The 18,923-nt window shown below is 43.3% G+C and overlaps 1 long non-coding RNA gene across 1 annotated transcript; it reads left to right on the top strand.

The window, feature by feature from the left end:
* The first annotated feature begins 3,764 nt into the window (after nt 1-3,764).
* Nucleotides 3,765-18,718, top strand: LOC113946080. Its single transcript, XR_003527284.1, has 3 exons — nt 3,765-3,842; nt 4,368-4,378; nt 18,708-18,718. It is a non-coding gene; the product is annotated as an uncharacterized LOC113946080 (long non-coding RNA).
* The last annotated feature ends 205 nt before the right edge of the window (nt 18,719-18,923 follow it).

Raw genomic sequence — 18,923 nt, 5'->3', positions numbered from 1 at the left:
CTCGAGACCCTAGGTATATTTAACGTCTTTATTGCTTCACTTTATGCTGTGTCCTCTTCAATATGGGTAACTCAGTGTTCCTGGGAAAACAGGGAAATAACAGTTTTGCAGAAGGTCATTTGTTTTATCTTGTTTTAGAAGCTTGAGGACTTGTTTTGTTTTTCCTGTCCTCTTTATGAGATAAAGATTGCAAAACCCTGTGAAATTCACTAATGGAAGTGCCACTAGCACACAAATTACTTGGAGTTCTACTGCTTTAGATTTTGGGGATTAACTCTGGATAACCAGCATACATCAGTCAGTCTTTCTCAAATACAGTGTGCCCCCATTAATACAAAAATCACACTCTAAATAAAACTTTGCGATTCTATTTTATTTTAACACTTTTTGGTTATTTGAATTTTACCATTTGTTTTTTGAGGCTTCTGAGTTTGCTCATTTATGAAGAAGATGTACAAAGATTTCAAATCTCAAATATCAGGCTGAGAAAGAGAAAGTAAGTCTTCTTTCAAAGGAAATTAGTGAGAATTAAGGTCTTTGATCACCCTTAAGTTATCCCTTTGCAATATCTAGAAAAACACCTTTTTTTTCTCCTTAGAACAACTGAATTAAGGCTCTTAGCTTACTACTTGTCTACAGAAATTTGGACTTTATGCAAAACTCTAAACATATGGGACTGAGAATAGAAACAACAAGCGATAGAAGTGAAACTTGAGCTGCTGCCTTATCCCACAGTATAGAACTATGTTTAGACTGTCCTTGTCTTCAAAATCAACCCATCCGTGAGTGTCTGAACCTCACAGTCAGGTTCAGCTGGGGCAAGCAATGGGGCTCGTCACCTTATTACTATGTTCTGCCTTTTCTAAATGTGTGACAGCACGTAAATGGGGACATTTTCTTAGCAGCTTTAAAATACTTCTAGTGCTGACTGGTTGCCATGGCAAGCAGGCATGTTGAGGCAGCAGGCATGGAACAGGGACCTGCTTGGCCAACTGTAGGAGAGGGGGAAGTGTCTGTGTGGTGATTTTGTAACTTCAGACCTCAGATATGATCAGGCTGTGGGACTTTGCATCCAACTGCTTCCTTTTAGGAGTTTTATTTCAGACAAGAATCAAGGATAAACAAATCGCTGTTTCCAGACCAAGAGAACAGAACAGATGTTTGAACACCATGAAATGTCAGCATTAGTGGTAAAATAGCATGTCTTGCTTCCCTGTTTTCCTTACATCCATCCCAAAAATCACAGCCTATTGGTTATGCCAATGAAACTGAGGCTGCACTGCAAAAAAAGTCACTGGAATAATCTGGGTTCAACTTTTTTGGAGGGCTGGCCAGTTGAAGAAAAATGTAGGATCCCCCATTATCTTTCTCTTCTTAGGTCAAACAAACCCACTTCTTCCAGCCTCTTTGAGACATCGCTCTTGCGCTCTAGTCCTGTGGTCAAGCCTTGTGGTCGAGACCCATGACTATCTTAGTGGTCTTTGTTGGACTCACTCTTGCCCATCAAAGCCTTTATGGAACAGGGAGCCCATAACAGTACATCATACTCCTGATGCAGTCTTGCAAGAGCTGACTAGAGAAGAAGAGTTTCACAGAGTAATTCAGGTTGGAGAGGATTTGGGGAGGTCATAGAATCCAAGTGCCTGCTCAAAGCTGGGTCAGTGACCACCTCCCTGGACTTGCTGCTGAGTCATTTCCAACACAGCCCAGGATGAAGCCAGCTGCCTTCACTGTTTACTCATGCTCATCTGGCTCACCCTTAGATGTCTAGGATGTACATCTCTGTTTCTGAGCTGGGATCCAAAGGCAGCCTTTGAAAATAATGACAGAAATAGGTGCCTGACCCATTTCAGACATCTGCTTCAGCAGGAGATGAATCACCCTCCAGTAATGCCTGGTTCCCTCCACTGACTACAAAGGGAGACCAGGGTGATTAGCTCTGATATAAACATCCATACCAGTGGTATTTACTTTCAGCCAGATTAATCCTGCCTCATAAGTTTTGCCACATCCCCAGATTTTGCTGTAAGATGTTACACATTTGCATATGTGTGTTGTGAGCGTGAGCTTTCAGGGTCCTTTTGAATGTGAAGAGAATACAATTAATAAGGTTACATATACACAAAAATGCACCAAACTGGAGGTGTTTAAAAGAGCTGATTCACATATCAATGGCAGATATTTTAGCAAATATCAACCCTAGTGGTTTCTGAATGTTAGCTTCCTTTAAACATATGCCAGAGACTCTATTTTTAATACTCTAGGTAGCATGAAGATATCTTTCTTTTTCTTTCCTTCTTTTATTTTAGTAATATCAATTTGATTTTCTAAGGGGAAATATAAAATTCTGCTTTGAAGCAGTCGAGAGTATCAAACTCAGTGCAACTCACACTGAGATCATCCTTAATTCTGTTTTTTCTCAATGAGAGTTTCAAAAAGGAGCATGTAGTCAGCAAATCTTTCTGATTTTAGCTTCTGGTGGAAAGGTCAGATAAAGTTCAACTCCTTTATAACAGAGCAACAATTCAGGAGGTCTTTAATTGTTTGTCCTGTAAACTAGCACGATCATCGTCTTTCAGTGAACATAATGGTTAAAAATTACATTAAATTTCCCCTTTTTGAGCAACTGCTCTCCTTTTGACCCCTCTGTAACCCTGAGTATTATGGCCTGCTATCCAATTTGAATTACAGATGAGTGTTGCACTTTTTAGATGCATGTTAAATAATCTTCCACTTCTGATCAAAGACAGACACACCGTCTACACAGAAAAATCTGGTCAGATAAGGGAAAAAGCATCACATCCCATTCCCAGAAACCAGCCTAGACAAGCAAAGTGCGTATTCTTTTAATAAGTATGTTTTGAAATGTTGAGAAATCATTGATCTTAATCTTAAGAGCTGACTTTAGCCTTCTTTCATGTACTTTGCAGTGTCTTCCTCAGAAATCCACTGCAAGCCTTCCCCGTCATGACAATGTCACAGCCTGCTTGCAGGAGGGACCAAGGTAAGTATGTCCAAGCAACTGACCATGTACATACAAAATAGAGAAGAAGGTTGTTCATGCTGGTCAGAGTAAGTAGGAAAAAATCAGAAGAAGACAGGATTGTTCCAAAGTCACTTTGAATGATGAGCTTTATCCTCCTCTTCAATTATTACTCCATGGAAATTGTGGATAATCCAGCTGCTTGAGTCCTAGGGCACACATATCACATTGTGTTTAAACTACTGCATCAGCAGAGGATTGTCTAAACATTCAATCCAATGTGAGGGGCTTTTCAAATCACTTGGTTGGGTCTTAGCACAGCATTGCCAAGCCTTCCTTCAATGATGAAGTTTTCTACAGAAATATCTCTCAGACAGGTCTCCAGAGAAATTTAGGGGAACCTTGGGGCAATTGCTTTCACAATGAAGAAGGAAGCGTAACCAAAGAGGAGTCTGGCCCATCATGCTAGGACGTTTCTGAAGTAGAAACTGGTGTTCTCCAGTTGGTTCTATTTATTTATGACTTTCTGCATTCTTCTGTTACTCAAGTTCAGAAGTTGGCAGACAGTTCCTCTCTTAGTTTCCTGTTTCTCTGCTAATTTAACTTTGGTGCCACATGTAACTCTAACCTCACTGGAATTTATACCAGGCCTGGGATGACAAAGATTCTTGTTCCTGGGAAAAGATGTCTGGGCTCAGAAACACTGTGAGTTGCGTCCTAACAGCAGTGCAAACCCTGCTCCTTCAGGGACAGGAAACAGGCATTACAGATAAACAAGACAGGATATTAGGAAAAATTTCTTCACTGAAGGGGTTGATAAGCATTGGGACAGGCTGCCCCGGGAAGTGGTGGAATCACTGTCCCTAGAATTGCTCAATAAGTGTGCAGATGTGGTGCTTAGGGACATGGTTTAGGCACAGACCTGTCTGTGTTGAGTGCATGGTCTTAGAGGTCTTTTCCAACCTTCATGATTCTGTGACTTGAGGCAGAACTTGCTCTGACTGAGCAAGTTCACTTCTGCTGCTTTTTTATCCCTCTCAATTCATGGTAATTACTACAGAACTGGACATATTCATCAAGCAATAAACTACTGCACTGCTCATCACAGCTCCTCACTTCTATCAGGTTTATGTCTTTGTTCACATGAGATGAGCCACTGTTTTATAGGTAATGGGTAAAAACATACAACCAAGGCAAACAAAACCCATAGCTCCACTAGTTTTGAGGTGCAGGCAAATCCCTTCTCATTTTTAAGACAGCTAACAGTGAATTCATGTACAGGATGCACATGACATACTTATTAGCAATAACCCTGGATTTATTAGTAGTAGTTCTATCTGAGGCACATATCCACCAATTTCATAGATGGGCATAACACCTCCAGATCTGCAGAGGGTCTTTCAAAGGATATAAAGACCTCAAACACGCGTTACCTCTAATCTATACGTGGACCACATAGTCCAGAAACATGACCAGCCCTTTGGATGATGCTTATCTTATTATCTGATTGCTGGGCTATTCTATCAGAAAAGAAATTATTTTGAAGCAAAAATGTTATCACTGAGACTAGCAACACAACCCAGCCTTTGTTATTTTAAATAAGTGTCCCATATTTTGATCAGAATTAGTAGGATGCAGCAGACGTTCAGTGCAAAAGGTTCATTTTCTACTCAGGAAGTTGGAGATTTAATAATAAATGTGGCCTGAGGATTCAGATTTAGAGTCTGATCTTATGGGAGATTTTAAGCACACAGTGCCTTTGAATCAAGCCAGCAGTGTCTGTGAGAGATATTAAAGGAGTTCCTCTGGGCCAGGCAAAGGCCAAGGCTATGAGTGAAGCACTCCTGCTCAGGCAGTGTCTGGATAGACACCCCCAAAAAAACCAGCAAGCCTTGTTTTGGACTTCTCCTTCAGCAACCCAGCCTCCAGCTACCACAAAACCCACTTGTGCCATGCCTGCTCCAGGGCTTCTTGTCTCTGTTCATGACCCACAGCCTCCCCCTTGCAGTTCAGTTGGACAGTCACTATACTTGGACTAAATCCATTTTCAAGGTCATCACGCTCAATCCATACACTGCTTGCAATAGTGACTTAAAAAAAAAAAGAAATCATAGAATCACAGAATGGTTTGGGATGGAAGGGCCCTTAAAGGTCATCCAGTTCCAACCTCCCTGCCATAGGCAGGGACACTTCCCACTAGACCAGAGCCCCACCCAACTTGAACACTTCGAGGAATGGGGCATCCACAGTTTCTCTGGGCAGCCTGTTCCAATGTCTAAGCACACTCACAGTAAAAATATCCCTGTACATCACATATTTCTTATTTCGTTGTCTCCTTTTACACCTTTTCATGAAAGTTGTAGGAAATATTATGTTTACACAGCAGGCAGGGGAATATGAAAGTTTAACAGCAATGCAAAGATCAAGCAAGCATTTTATCACAACAAAACCTTTGGCAGCCTCTGGTTACTCTCACAAACTCCCTGGTAAGAGCACAACAAATGCTAAATGTCAGCAGAAAGTCTCTGTGGAAAGTCAGTTCTTAAAAAAGGGTTGCAAATATCCAATTTGTTTCTCCAGATCATCCTATTTCTCCAGCCATTTGTGAGCAGGATATGTACCTCCCTCTGTAGGATGTGTATTACCTGTGACTGCAAGTCAGGTATTACTTCAGGGCCGTTGCAGCAGGAATGGCAGCAGCATTACATCATCTGATGCCCCACTATCTGAGGTGACCTCACAGTCCTCTGGAAACGCCTGCTGTCAGCACATGTTATCTTCTCTAGTGTCTGCTAAGGTGTAGATTTTAAAATCTGCATGTTACCTCACCTGCCCCCAACTCCAGCTACTGGCTGAACATATTCTAGAGGTACTTCAGCAGTTTATTGCAGCAGTAAAAGTCACGTGCTTTTCATAAGCATTTTGGTAAAACATTATGCGGGTGTTTCTATCAAGCACATTCTCTCATTTGTTGAAGTAAATAAAAGTCTCTTGTGAGGTCTCCTAAGTCCCCGATTTGTGCTTATTTGCAAATCTCATATATCACTGTCAAAAGCTGCATGAAAAGAAAAAAAACCCTTAATATAGGGCACAGAACAAAGGACATACAGACAGCACACACTCAGACCAGGGGTACAGCATCCCCTGGGGCAGAGTGAAAACAAGCCCAGATGCTGCGTGGGGAGCCCAGGAGCACCCCCACAGGTAGACAGATTAGTCAAAAGACAATTTGCTCTTCTGTAGCACAACCCAACCTAGTGAGAAATGAAACAGAGGGCTGCTGGAGGCTAGAGATGGATGCCTGGGGGAAAGTCTGCATCAAAAATGGGGCATGGGCAGGAGGGGAGCTGATTCACATTTCAGTGGCAGATGTTCTAACAAACATCAACCCTAGTGGTTTCTGAATGTTAGTTTGCTTTAAACATATGCCAGAGATTTTATTTTTAATACTCTAGGTAGCATGAAGATCCTTCCTTTTTCTTCTTTTATTTTAGTAATATTAATTTGATTTTCTAAGGGGAAATATAAAATTCTGCTTTGAAGCAGTCAAGAGGACCAAATTCTGCATGCAACTCACACTGAGATGATCCTTAACTCTGGTTTTGATAACCAAAACTTAAAGGACTGAGGCCATGAACATCCATGGCAATGTGGAGACATCCCTGATGGACTGAAGCTGTGGCAGACCCACACCAGTACAGGACTCAGGCCATGGGAAAAACATAGCCATGCAGGGACACCCTGAGGGACTGCAGACATAGGTGACCCTCACCATAGTGGAGACACTAAGAAACAACTCTAAGAAAACAAGCTAGAAGCAAAGAGCAGTAGAGAAAAACCTAGCAAAGCAAATGGTGGCAGAGAAAATGAACAAGCAAAAAGCATCAGCAAGAAATGAATGGCCCCAAGCTCTTCTGCCACTACAGAAATCGGGCCAGGATAACTTCGACAGGGGGTGAAAGTCAGGGAAGTTGAGGTTGGGAAGGGGGGAGGTGATAAGTGTTTGATTCAATGAAAGGAGGACAAAAGGTGTTTGTGTCCTTTTTGTTTGGCGAATACTAATCAGTCATCAGGAATTTGTGCTGTTTGGAAATAAGTAAAAATTCCCAGAGTTGAGTCTGTTTTACCTGCAACTTCCCTCTCTATAAGAATTAGTCTGTTTGAGGCTTTAATCAAGGAACTTGCCTGGCAAATCAGCTGTTTCTCCTCAAAGGAGCAGGCACAGAGTGCTGCCATGCATGCCTGATGCCAGAGACCACACACAGACACTGTTTATTCCGGCAGATTTGTTTGGGAGGCTAAGGGGAGCAGTGTGTTTGCTGAAGTTCGTTCAGAGGCGTAGAGGTCTTAGCGCTATTTACTTTCTCTTTACGCAGGTGCTTGTGCCACGTGTGCTAGAAGGAGACCAGGCACTGAAATAGAATCACCCAATTTTCAGCACTTCCTCTTAAGGTGGATGTGTTTGCTGTGCATTCATCCCTTAAACCACCCCAGGCCAGGCCTGAACCAGCAATGCTGCTGAGTGAGGAGAAAACTCCCTGTGCCCAGAGTGGGAAGATCTGAGTGACAGGCTTCTCAGCTACAGCTCTTCCTTAGTGAAGCCTGCCTGATGGATGCTTGATTTCCAGGCTTTTTAAAGATACACAGACTTTCATTTACATCCATAAACACATGGAAATCGCTCAGCAAAGTGGGATGTGTGCCCACTCATCAGCATTCCCATTTGGATGAGAATAATTAGCAGCTCTTTACATTTTTTTTCTGTTTAGAATGATCAGGTTATAGTCTCCACGAATTCATTTCTTATTTGAGTTGTTTCTTATGATAGACCACACACACTCTCTACTTGTGGGCCACCACCTTGCTCACTTCCCAAGTATGCTATACAATGTGTCTCACTTTATGGAATCATGGAATCATTACAGCTGGAAAAGATCTCTAAGGTCATTGAGTCCAACCATTAGCCCAGCACCGCCAAGCCCTAAACCATGTCAAGTGCCACATCTGCATGTGTTTTAAATACCGGGGTGGTGACTTGGCCACTTCCCTGGGCAGCCTGCTGCAATGCCTGATCACCTTTTCAGTGAAGAAATTTTTCCTTATATCCAATCTAAACTTTATCTGGTGCAACTTGAGGCCATGTCCTCTTGTCCTATTCCCTATTACTTGGGAGAAGAGACCAACTCCCACCTGTTTACAAGTTCCTTTCAGGTAGAGGGTGAGAAGGTCTCCCCTCAGCCTCCTTTTCTCCAGGCTCCAGCTCCTTTCCTACTGATCTCATGTGCAGGATTGCCTATTTCCAACTTACTAGCTGCTATCGATGCCACTGACTTACTCAACAGAATCAAATTCTCTAACCTGCCTGACTGCAAATGCAGCTCCCCTGACTGTTCTGCAGCACAGAGCTAGAGATTGCTCTTCCAGGAAGCCCTCCTGCTAATAAATTGTTTGCTAAGGTGTTTGTGGGTGACAAGCACAAAGATAAGTGTAAGTCAGGGCAAATGTTTTTAAAATTTCACACGTTTATTTTTATCGTTTCCCAATATTTGCCCAGCTGTCTAATCTTCCTAAAAACTACATAAATTAGGTTAACTTTTGCCCACTGAAAAAATCCATGCCAAATTCTCCCAAGCAGAGCTGGAGGTGGGTTTTTAAGTCATGTCCCCCATCCTTTCCACACACACCCTCCAGAAAAACAGTCTGGCAAAATAATGCCTCTAATTTTCACCTTGAACAGTATGTTGTGGTAAAAGAAATAAATTTCTTCAAAAATCTAAAAATTACTTTCATCAAAGAAAATGTTCTTTCTTCAAGTCTAACCCTGCATCATGGTATCACTCAGACAATGAGATTTATCCTTGGTTTCAGTTATTACAGTCTTCAGCACAAGTAATTTTACCTTAGGTGTGCTGCTCTCATCTCTGCCTTTTCAAAACCAACATTTTCACTGTGTGTCAGTGTAGAAGCTCTGGACAAAAAACCCCTCAATTTCCCTGCATGCAAAACTCAAATGAAGCTAACCACCTACCACTGATATCTCAGAAATACACCCCCACGTTTTCCCTTGCTCTTCTCCCACACTGTGCTGCCTTACCAGACTCAGTAACTTGGCTTCCAGCCTCAAATTATGCAGAAATATAAATGGCAATAGAACTGTGAAGAACCTGCTCTCCAACCTCACACCTTACCAATACACACCGGTTGGCCAAAGATGAGCTGCGTCATCCTGGTAAGGTGTTAAGGGGACCATGTCCTAGGCCAGTATGACACTGTCATGGAGGCAAGAATATGCCATGAAGGTCTTTAAGGGTCTCAGCCAATGCAGCAAAATCATAGAATCATAGAATATCCTGAGTTGGAAGGGAGCCACAAGGACATTGAGTCCAACTCCTGGCCCTGTACAGGACAGCCTCAAGAATCACACCATGTGCCTGAGAGTGTTTTCCAAATGCTTCTCGATGTCTTGCAGGCTTGGTGCCATGACCATTTCCCTGGGAAGCCTGTTCCAGTGTCCAGCCATTCTCTGGGTGAAGAACCTTTTCCTAATATCCAGCCTAAACCTCCACTGAGACAACTTCAGGCCATTTCCTCATGTCCTGTCACTGGTCACCACAGATAAGAGATCTCTCTGCCTGCCCTTCTGCTTCCCCTCATGAGGAAGCTGTAGACTACAGTGAGGTCTCCCCTCAGTCTCTTCTTCAGGCTGAACAAGCCAAGTGGCCTCAAATGCCTCTCATAAGACTTCACCTCTAGAGCCTTCACCATGTTTATAGTCCTACTTTGGATGCTTTCTAATAGCTGTATATCTTTTCTTTCATGACAATTTTGGCAAAGGGAAAGCTGGAGATCTTTGTTGTCACCTACTGCCTCTCTTCCTTCTCAACATCTACGCAACATATCAACTCTCACTGGCCCAGAAGATCCAATACTCCAAGGCAGGACTCCCAAACCCTCTATGGGAAGAACTGCAGAGAGAAGGAGACCTGAGTATATGCACAGAGAAGTCCCCTCTGCCTCCAGGACTGCATTTGCTCCGTGAACTATGGCTTCCACATCCACCAGTGGTGTGTGTCACATTCAACAAGATCATCTCACCCAGTGGCTTAGTGGACGCTCCCAACCGCAAGTCTAGTTAAGTTTTCTCTCCCTGTTGTGTCTGTGGGTCCTCCCAATGTGCTGGGATGCTGAGGAGGACTCAACATTATCAAATGGAATTTTGTCCCTTGGCAAGGGCAGAACAACTTAATTTAAATTAAGTTAAATTTAAAGTCTAGCATCATTTAATGTTGGAACATCTCCAGTACCACTGCAAAACGAGGTGCATTCTGATCTCTGCTGCTGAAGAAAGCAAGAATAAGTCAATTCAAAAACCCCCCATGACTAAGTCAGAAAAAGAACCTGGATTATCTGAGGTTCAAGATGGCAATGACCACAAGTTCTGCCTTGATGGAATCACATTGAGCCCTAGAAAACTTTCTAAGCAGGACAAGAATTCAGTCGTGGAAGAATATATCTCTGCCATACAGAGGGATAGTAGAATCTGCATCCCTAGAGATGAAGTGTAAATCAGGCTAGCAGTGGCTTTGTCTGATGCTGGCAATAGTCCTGCCTTCACCTTGAGGGTGGACTGGAGGCCTTCAGAGGTCCCTTACAACCAGCATTCCAATGATTCTGCAAAAATGTAACCAGAACTGGGATCTGTATACAGCTGCTTTATTATTTGCATAATATCATTCAGTCTTATCTGCCTGGAAGTTTATCCCTTGCCTACCTGTTGCAACACCATATCTAAATATTTCTCAGCTTTTCTGCCTTAAAATACTGACTATGATACCCACAAGCAGTCTGTTCTTTGAAGGCTCCTTTCTGTTAGGCTGAAGCATCCTCTTCCTGTGTAGGAATAAGTACAACAGAGAAGAAGGAAAAGGGGACAAGCCCTCAGATGAGGTAAAAACTTAAAGCTGACCCACTTAAAGAATTTGTCATCAGATGCTGCAAATCTCGTAAGTATAAGACCTGCGTTACTACACACTGTTGCACATCTATGTCAGTAACTCAGAGCTCATAAATAATGTTAGATAGACTAATTTCTGATTATACACTAAATGCCTTGTGCCAGTCATTAGGGGATGAATGGAACTGTCACTTTTGGTGGAAAAGAGAAGAAGCAGACTTGTGTTGCACAAGTAACAGAAGGAGATGGGCTACTGCTGCACAAGTAAGCATGTTTTTGTACTACCCTGACCCTGCTGAATCTTCCTTGAAAAGGTCCATGAAATGTTGTTTCACAGCTCTGTTCCCCGTAGTCTGATTTGCCACCACCCAAATGCTGGTGGTGCTGAATTCACATCGGGAGACTGAAGCGTCATAAGAAGAGTGACTCCACCATGTCGGATTTGTTCCCTGTTACTCAGCAGTTTCCACCATGCCCCGTTATGATTTTTTACTCCTCATGCACAGGGACCGAAAAGGTCAGTCATTTCTGAGCAGTGTTGACAGGACTGGATTGTAGCAAGGCACGCTCACTTAGATTTGCACAGCTATTCTAAAGATTAAGTGTGGTTTAGACAGCTGGCAGGCCTTTCAAACTGATGCTGTTTCAAGGGAACAACTAGCACAATCCAGGCACCTTCTTCATGATATGATAGGGAAGATATTCTTTCTACATCTGTAAGAATCATGAAACATCTATCCTAGGCTAGTTTAAAGCCAGATCTTTACTTTGTCACAGTTCTGAAATTCATTTGTGAAGTTACTCTCTTTTTCTATACTACCAAGGCAAAGCAGAACACATTTAGTCATTTGTCTGTTAGAAGAATTGATGCCTTTATGCACACTTGTTTATAGCTCCAACTTAAAGGTTTTTTGCCAAGAAAGAAAAATTATGTAAACACAGAATGGCATGGGTTGGAAGGATCCTTAAAGACTATCTAGTTCCAACCCCCGCTGCCATGAACAGGGAACCTTCCACTAGATCAGGTACTCAGAGCCCCATCCAGCCTGACCTTGAACACTTCCAGAAATGGGGCACCCACAACTTCTCCAGGCAACCTGTTCCAGTGTCTCACCACCCTCTCAGTAAAGAATTGAATTAATTATTCCTAGATCTGCCAGAACAACTGAGCACACAGTGTCTTCCTCGGTTCTGTTGGAAGGATGCCGGTTTAAAAATTTACATATTGAGAACCTTTAGGATGACATGATCATTTGGCAGGACCAGGCTAAGGACCATGTACACATGACATAATATCTGCAGATTTTAGGAGGTAGGAATCAAAAAGTTCTCATCCAAGTGGTCTCAATAGGAAGCAGAAATGGACTTGGGGCAGCAACCTTAAAACACATTTCAGCCACATCATTACAAGGCTTGGCCATGTCTGCCAGAGGCTGTTGTGTCACCTGAAAGGCACCACAAGCTGGGCACAGAAAAACTGTTATGCTGTACCAAGCAGCATGTAGGTTATAGTACCTGGGGGTGTATGTAAGAGTCCTCCCAGAAGCTAAGCTAGTTGTTTGATGTTTCAGCATAGTGAGGCAGCTAGTCTGCTCCTAGCTCTAGAAGGAGCTTGTGTGCTCTCCAGAAGGTTGTGTTGTGCAGGTACACTCCAAAATCAATATGGAAGTGAGCAGCTGAGACTGCACAAGAGCACACCCATCTCTGTCAGCATCATCCCTCCTTCACTAACGCAGATCAGTGTCTCAGCTGGCCCTTCTGTGAGTTCCCAGTTTTTAACCTTTGTCGCAGGCATTCATTTCCCACACAAGCAATTAATCCTACTATCTGTAACACATGACATGGTTCCTGGCTTCCCTGTGCTGCTTAACAGCCCTACTGCTCTCTGGCAGGCTGGCAGAGCACAGTCAGTGCCAATAGGACGATGGGCCCTTTCCACAGGGAAAAGGTTATGGAGGCTGCTCATGCAGAATGATCCTGCTGTCCAGAAGCCATGGTTTAATTTCCCCTTTATCCTAGAAAATCCTTCTGGGACCCCATCAGAAGCCTTACAAAACAACCGCTTGCGGTCCTGCCGGGATAGCAGTTCTTGGAAGAGTGGAGCGAGGGTTGGCAAGGACAGCTTTTTTGCTTGAGAGTCACTTTCATCGCAGGGGAAGCATTCATTCCATCTGAGCCCAAAGGCAAGCCATGGGAGAAATATCCCATTTCAAGGGCTGGGTTGAGGGAACAGACAGCTGCACTGCTGGTGGGCAGAGCACTCACACAGATAAGGATGATGTTACCAGCATTTAAGCTGCCAGCACCTCTTTGTCTCTGGCTTAGAACTGGCTCTAGAAAGTAGGGCAAACAACTTGTGTCGGTCACAAATACCTGTTTTTACATGTGCAGGAGAAGGATCTGTCACCACTTGAGGGAAAAGCATGACAAGTACATCTGAGGTTGCAGACAAGCAGATGATCTCAAGATCATCAGATCCTGGATTTCTTAAAGCCAGATCTCCCCACGTGCTTAGAACTGGGTGGCATCCAGCATGTTGCACAAATTTGTTAAAATTCTTTTATGTGATTAAACAGCAGTGCCCCCTAAAATAGCCAGAGCACCAGGAATGGGACATAGAAGCAGGATTAAAGATCTGACAGTCCTATAAGAGAGAACTAACTTGGTCTTCTGCTACAGGAACTGAACTGGAAAACTGGAAAATGGAGCCAGGGTGTGAGTATTACACCTCCCTCTAGCTCATAGAACAAAGTCTGCTCTGCAGCTAAATGCCCCATCAAAAAATGAGAGAAGTTTACCATGTCCCTTTCCCTGCCCTCTTAGTGCCATTTTTTAGGCCTGTGAAAGCACTGAAGAGAAGCTCTCTTGCATTGCGTTCACACACTACACTAGGAGTTGAGGTGGGCTTCAACTGATCAAACACATCCCCTTTAGACATCCAAGAATCCCCTCATGGCACTCTTAGGATTGTTCACCTAATCCTAAAGGAGACACCTAAACTGGGACATATGAATTGTTCCCTGAAACACCTGTTTCTCTCCATCAGCAAAGAAGAAAACAAAGGGTGGTATCTCAAATCAAGGGAAAGGAATCACATTAATTTTCTAGCTTTTCTAGTTCTCAGAGTGTAAAAGTAGCAGAGGTTCTCACATGTCACAGATACCTGAATGATTACGAGGAGTAAATTGCAAACTCAAAGATAAATGACTCATGAGACAAAGAAAATTTCGCCACCAATTGCCATTTAGTGAAACAATCCACCCAAAGAGACACAAATACTACAGGAAGGACATCAACCTGTTGGACCGAATCCAGAGGAGAGCCACCAAGATGATTAAAAGAATGGAGTATCCCACAAGGAAAGACTAATAGGGTTTGTTCAGCCTGGAAAAAAGACAGCTTAGGGGTGACCTAATTACAGCCTTCCAGTACCAGAAGAAAGCCTACAAGAAAGATGGAGAGGGGCTTCTTACAAGAGCATGTAGTGGCAGGACAAGGGGGAATAGACTCAAACTAAAAGAGAATAGGTTTAGATTAGATATTAGAAGGAAGTTCTTTGCTGTGAGGATGGTGAGGCACTGAAACAGCTTGCCCAGAGAAGCTGAGGATGGTCCATCCCTGGAGGTGTTCAAGGCCAGGCTGGATGGGGCTCTGAGCAACCTGGTCCCGTGGAAGGTGCCCCTGCCTACGGCAGATGGGTTGGAAGTGGATGATCTTTAAGGTCCCTTCCAACCCAAACCATTCTATGATTCTATGATTTCCTCTTCAGATAAAGGAGAGAGAAAAAGCAAAGGAGGAATCATCATCTGCTGCAAGACTCAAAGTCCATGAGTTGGATGTCCATGCCAAGCTGGATGGACAAGATGACTTTCAGCTTTCAACCACCCTGTGGATAAAAAAAAAAGTCCTCTTTTGTGCTGATCTGAGAGATTTCATGTCATGGTGTGGTAAATATAAGAGTTTCTTCTATAGCTCTGAAAACTTGGCTGTGATTGCTTACAAAAGATGTGACTTATCTCACAAAATCCTCCCCTGCCCCCCAGAAATGTCACTGCATAAGAAAAACACAGCTTGCTTCTAGAAGAATGACATGACTCAAAAACTAAGACAAGCTAGAAATATCCTTGGGCTGGCACACAAGGAACGTGATGCCAAATGGGGACAGGATGATGGCGGACAAGATGAATGGCATCACCGTGATCTGGCACCACTTTCACACGTTTGTGGTTCACTAAAAGGCATTACAGAGGGTGGAACAAAAGCACAACACTTTCCTGGTGGTTTAATCTCACTGTTGAATGAATAAGGCATCTTAGAGCAGCTTGACAATTGTGAGAAGAGGGCTGGCTTCAAAGGATATCAGGAACAAGCAGGGAGTCTCTCGGGAATGCAAAAAAAGGAACCTCGTAAAGGGACAAAAGTGAAAGAAAGAGTATGGAGTAACATCTAAGGATCATATAGGCAAAGCTTGAAAGTAAAAATGATACTTTATGATATTTTAACCAGGACACATGCCATGGTTCATTGTGTGGACAAGGCGAGGTGGCTAAATGGGAATAAGCACACAGGGCTGGAAAGTGTCTGAAGGGAAAAAAGACATCAAGGAACCTTGAACCAGGTGCACTTGAATCAGGGACTAAATTACTTCTATCCCAAATGTTACAGATGTGCATATTGTGCAGGAAACTGGGTCTGGCAGCAAGTCTGTCTGAACAAATCTATCCAGGAAGGATGGCTTCCTGAGTGGCACCCAGAGCCTGGCTTTCTGAGCCTAAGAAACCAAAGGCTAAAAAGGTAGGTTCATTGCCTTCCACAAATATAGCAGGGAGGAAGGGGAAAGCAAATAGAGGAGAGGAAAGGTTCCATTTAACCTAAAGCACAGTCTTGGCAGGAGAACAAATAAGTACAGACTGTCCACAAATATACTTAGGCTGAAAATTAGAAGGTTTCTTGCCTCTACAGTGATCGTGACCTCTTCCAAAGGCAAAGCATAACATTTCTTTGAAAACAGAGTTTCAGGCTGACTCCTTTCAAAAGCTCATAAAAGAGATTTCTATGATAGCAGTAGGGTTGGCTAATAAGCTGAAAGGTCTCCTGTTCCTAAAAACAGCTGTGTAGATCCAGAATAGTTATAAGAAGGTGGTTTAAAAATATTTATTTTGCATGCTGAACTAGAAATAATTCAGCAGCAATTATGCAAAACCCCACTAGTCCCTTCATTGACTTTAGTGAAGTCCTGTTTGTGAACCTTCAACTCATTTATTGCTACTTTAGCTCCCTGAGAGCAAAAGGAATGGGGAGAATAGCTCCACAGAGCTGGCACAAAAATCGACAAATACATTTCTCCCCCCAAATCATACGAAACTAAACAGAAAAAAGATCTGGACTTCATAAGCGCTACCACGGAGCAGCAAAGCTGTTCTGAGAGTGCCACCAACACCACAGATGTGATATAAGAAAGAATTGTTTAGAATGAGGGTGGTAAAACACTGGCATAGGTTGCCCAGAGAGGAGGTGGTCTCATCTCTGGGAACATTTAAGGTCAGGTTGGATGGGTATCTGAGCAACCTGACCTTTAAAGGTTCCTTTTGCCCACACCATTCTATTATTTTATGGTTCTACAACTCTATGACCTTGGTCCTTTCTAAATCAGTGCCTGTGCAGAGCTACTCCTGTGCAGCTGTGATGAATCAGGTTTACACTGCACCTTATTCTGCAGGAACCTCCCTCCGTGAGGAATTTGACTGGCTTTGGCCAGTGCTACCTGCAGTCAGGTGCCCCTGACTACTTTCTGAATACTGATGCTGCATCGAGGTTCACAGAACAAAAGCAGAGAGGGACACATGACATATGCATATCTTTGAAGCTGCAAATGACTTTGAAACAAAACCACTAGTAGTTAATTTGCCAAGTGACGGAGAAGAAAAAGTGTCAGATTTTCTCTGTGTTTCCCGTGGAGCCCAAACCCTTTGCCAGGGCAGCAGCTTTGGAGGGGGGTATAGCTGAGCATTTGACACATGCACTATTTTGGGCTGTAAGAATTGTTAATAACTTTTTATGAAAACAATCCACTAAGTTTGCTCCCTGCTCCTTTCCAGCCATTTTCACTGCCTCATTTGCTGGGACTTTTTGTTACGATAGGTCATTTCATGTGGCTCATTGTGTTGAGATATTTTAGTACATCGTTCAAAACACAACAGTTTGCATTTGAAATAAATGCTGTGGTCTACTTCTCTGGCTTTTTGTTTTTTTCCTTAAACTCTGGCAGGTGACTGACTAGGGACAACCTGACTTGCATTTTCTCAGAGAATTCATATTTCTTAGTTCTGTATAGGATGAGACTTGGTGGTGTGTGATTTGAACCTCCAGCCATGGACTGGTATCCCATTCTTTAGTAGAAATTCAAAAATACCTTTTCTTTACATGAGGTTTTCCCTTAATTTTAAACACCACTGAAGGAATGCCAGCATCAGGATCTACCGTGGAAAGGAGGACCAAAGGAGGCCATGAAGACAGTGAAGGGTCTAAAGGGGAAATCATACAAAGAGTGGCTGAGGTCACTTGGCTTGTTCAGCCTGGAGGAAAATTAAGGGAGACCTCATCACAGTCTACAGCTTCCTCACGAGGGGAAGTGGTGGGGCAGACACTGATCTCTTTGTGGTGACCAGTGACAGGACCCAAGGAAACGGCATGAAGTCATGTCAGGGAAGGTTTAGGTTGGATATTAGAAAAAGGTTCTTCACCCAGAGGGTGGCTGGGCACTAGAACAGGCTCCCCAGAGAAGTGGTCATGGCATCAAGCCTGCAAGACATCGAGAAGCATTTATAGAACACTCTCAGGCACATGGTGTGATTCTTGGGGTTGTCCTGTGGAGGGCCAGGAGTTGGACTCTATGATCCTTGTGAGTCCCTTCCAACTCAGGATATTCTCTGATCCTATGACCAGTTCCAATGGGAAAAAAACCATTCCAGAATGGAAGTTATTCCTAATCAGTTCAGGACATCCTGAGTGCAGCCCTCACCTGAATCCACGCTCATTTCCCTGTCTACACAAGCTGTACTGAGCTCTCTGAGTCTACCTGCTGCTGAAGGCCCAGAAACAAAAGCCCTGGATTTTCTGTGATTTCAGTCAATTCACCCACTGTCTGTTCCAGGCCAGAGTAGTTTTGCTGAAATAAATGGAGCAGCTAGAGCAGGTTGATCCTGCAGAGCTGTGAAGAAGCTGCCAAGGGAGGGTGAGGACCACCAACAGCTTCCAGTCCCAAACACTTCTCTGTGGGGGTCCTTGGTGATGGGTGTCTTGTTTGGACCTGTGGTTCTGGCTTGGGTGAGAGGTTAGATGAGGGTGAGAGCTGGGGGTAGGGAAAGGGCAGAGCCCCCTTGTTGGTGGGCTGTCAAGACATCTGGTCTCAAATTCATAGGGTCTCTTTCCTTCCTGCTTTCGAAGATGGATGCTACAGCTGTCCTTTCCCAAGCTGCAACAGTTGTGCATGTGCTTCAGGAGCTCTATAAAATAAAGCTTAATAGTTTAGAAATTCATCTTGCTGGCCCTTAGGTACCCCAAAGTATATTTCATCAGGCTCTTCCTTATTTGAATCCATCTAACCTGACCAGATTTAAAGCCTCAGATATGATATCTCAGATCCCTTTCAAAAGCAGAAAGGTTTCAGTTCCTATACAGGGCACCACTGACTTCAGGCTAGTTACTCACAAATCTGTATTTCTTATTACTGTCAAAGTGAGACAGAGAATTATTTCACAGTTATATCAGCATTTAAAAGAGCCTGAATATCCTGAGCAGAAAGGATGAATTATCACCCTGGGTGGAAATTTTCACTTCTGTAATTTTTAACAGACTTTACTGAATCAGATGCTCCAAATCTGTCCTATTCTTTGCTGGAAATTACTTTTTCTTTTCCTGTAATTTCCTGGTTTATTGTTATTGTCTATTTGCCTTTAGCACCCCAGTCCAAATGCTATTTATTGT

This window comes from Corapipo altera, unplaced genomic scaffold (assembly GCF_003945725.1).
Source record: "Corapipo altera isolate COAL_440 unplaced genomic scaffold, ASM394572v1 46, whole genome shotgun sequence".
NCBI classification, from domain to species: Eukaryota; Metazoa; Chordata; class Aves; order Passeriformes; family Pipridae; genus Corapipo; species Corapipo altera.
The sequence above is the reverse complement of the archived record's forward strand: the minus strand, read 5'-3'. Positions and strand labels throughout refer to the sequence as shown.